Source organism: Nerophis lumbriciformis, linkage group LG25 (genome assembly GCF_033978685.3).
Source record: "Nerophis lumbriciformis linkage group LG25, RoL_Nlum_v2.1, whole genome shotgun sequence".
NCBI classification, from domain to species: domain Eukaryota; kingdom Metazoa; phylum Chordata; class Actinopteri; order Syngnathiformes; family Syngnathidae; genus Nerophis; species Nerophis lumbriciformis.
This window is the reverse complement of record NC_084572.2, coordinates 7470001-7471950: the sequence shown is the minus strand read 5'-3', so window position 1 is coordinate 7471950 and position 1950 is coordinate 7470001.

Genomic DNA, 1950 nt, shown 5'->3' with positions numbered 1-1950 from the left:
CCCGCCTCCTTCCTCCCTTTGTCTGGATGACTGCAGCACAAACACGCCCCCTTCTGGTGGAAACTGGTACTCGTGTATTTGTTTATCATCTCCATTTATTTGTTATTATTTATTTTATTTATTTGTCTGGATCACATGAGAAAATAACATGAGGATAAATTATATTAACAAGTGATATTAAAGGATATTAACCAATTATATTAAATTACATTAACAAATTATATTAAATGATATTAACAAATAATATTAAATTATATTAACAAATAATATTAAAGGATATTGACAAACGATATTAAATTATATAAACAAATGATATTAAATGATATTAACAAATGATATTAAATGATATTACCAAATGATATTAAATTATATTAACAAATAATATTAAATGATATTAACAAATTATATTAAATGATATTAACAAATTATATTAAATAATATTAACAAATTATATTAAATTATATTAACAAATGATATTAAAGGATATTAACAAATGACATTAAATGATATAAACAAATGATATAAAATTATATTAACATATGTTAAATTATATTTAAAACATTATATTAAATGATATTCCCAAATGATATTAAATTATATTAACAAATAAAAATAAATGATATTAACAAATTATATTAAATGATATTAACAAATGATATTAATTGATATTACCAAATGATATTAAATGATATTAACAAATAATATTAAATGATATTAACAAATTATGTTAAATGATATCAACAAATGATATTAAATAATATTAACAAATGATATTAAATGATATTAACAAATGATATTAAAGGATATTAACAAATGATATTAAATGATATAAACAAATGATATTAAATGATATTAACATATGTTAAATTATATTTAAAACATTATATTAAATGATATTAATAAATTATATTAAATGATATTAACAAAAGATATTAGATAATATTAACAAATTATATTAAATTATATTAACATAGTAATATATTCATATATGCACATATATATATATGTATATATATATATATATATATATATATATATATATATATATATATATATATACATATATATATATATATATATATATATATATATATATATATATATATATATATATATATATATATATATAAATTTGTCCTCTACATTTGACCCATCCCCATGTTCACCCCCTGGGAGGTGAGGGGAGCAGTGAGCAGCAGCGGTGGCCGCGCCTGGGAAAATCATTTTTGGGGATTTAACCCCCAATTCCAACCCTTGAGGCTGAGTGCCAAGTAGGGAGGTAATGGCTCCCATTTTTATAGTCTTAAAACATTATATTAAATGATATTAACAAATTATATTAAATGATATTAAATTATATTAACAAATAAAAATAAATGATATCAACAAATTATATTAAATGATATTAACAAATTATATTAATTGATATTACCAAATTATATTAAATGATATTAACAAATAATATTAAATGATATTAACAAATTATGTTAAATGATATTAACAAATGATATTAAATAATATTAACAAATTAAATTAAATGATATTAACAAATGATATTAAAGGATATTAACAAATGATATCAAATGATACAAACAAATGATATTAAATGATATTAACATATGTTAAATTATATTTAAAACATTATATTAAATGATATTAATAAATTATATTAAATGATATTAACAAAAGATATTAGATAATATTAACAAATTATATTAAATTATATTAACATAGGGCAGCACGGTGCAGAGGGGTTAGTGCATCTGCCTCACAATACGAAGGTCCTGAGTAGTCTTGGGTTCAATCCCGGCCTCGGGATCTTTCTGTGTGGAGTTTGCATGTTCTCCCCGTGACTGCGTGGGTTCCCTCCGGGTACTCCGGCTTCCTCCCACCTCCAAAGACATGCACCTGGGGATAGGTTGATTGGCAACACTAAATTGGCCCTAGTGT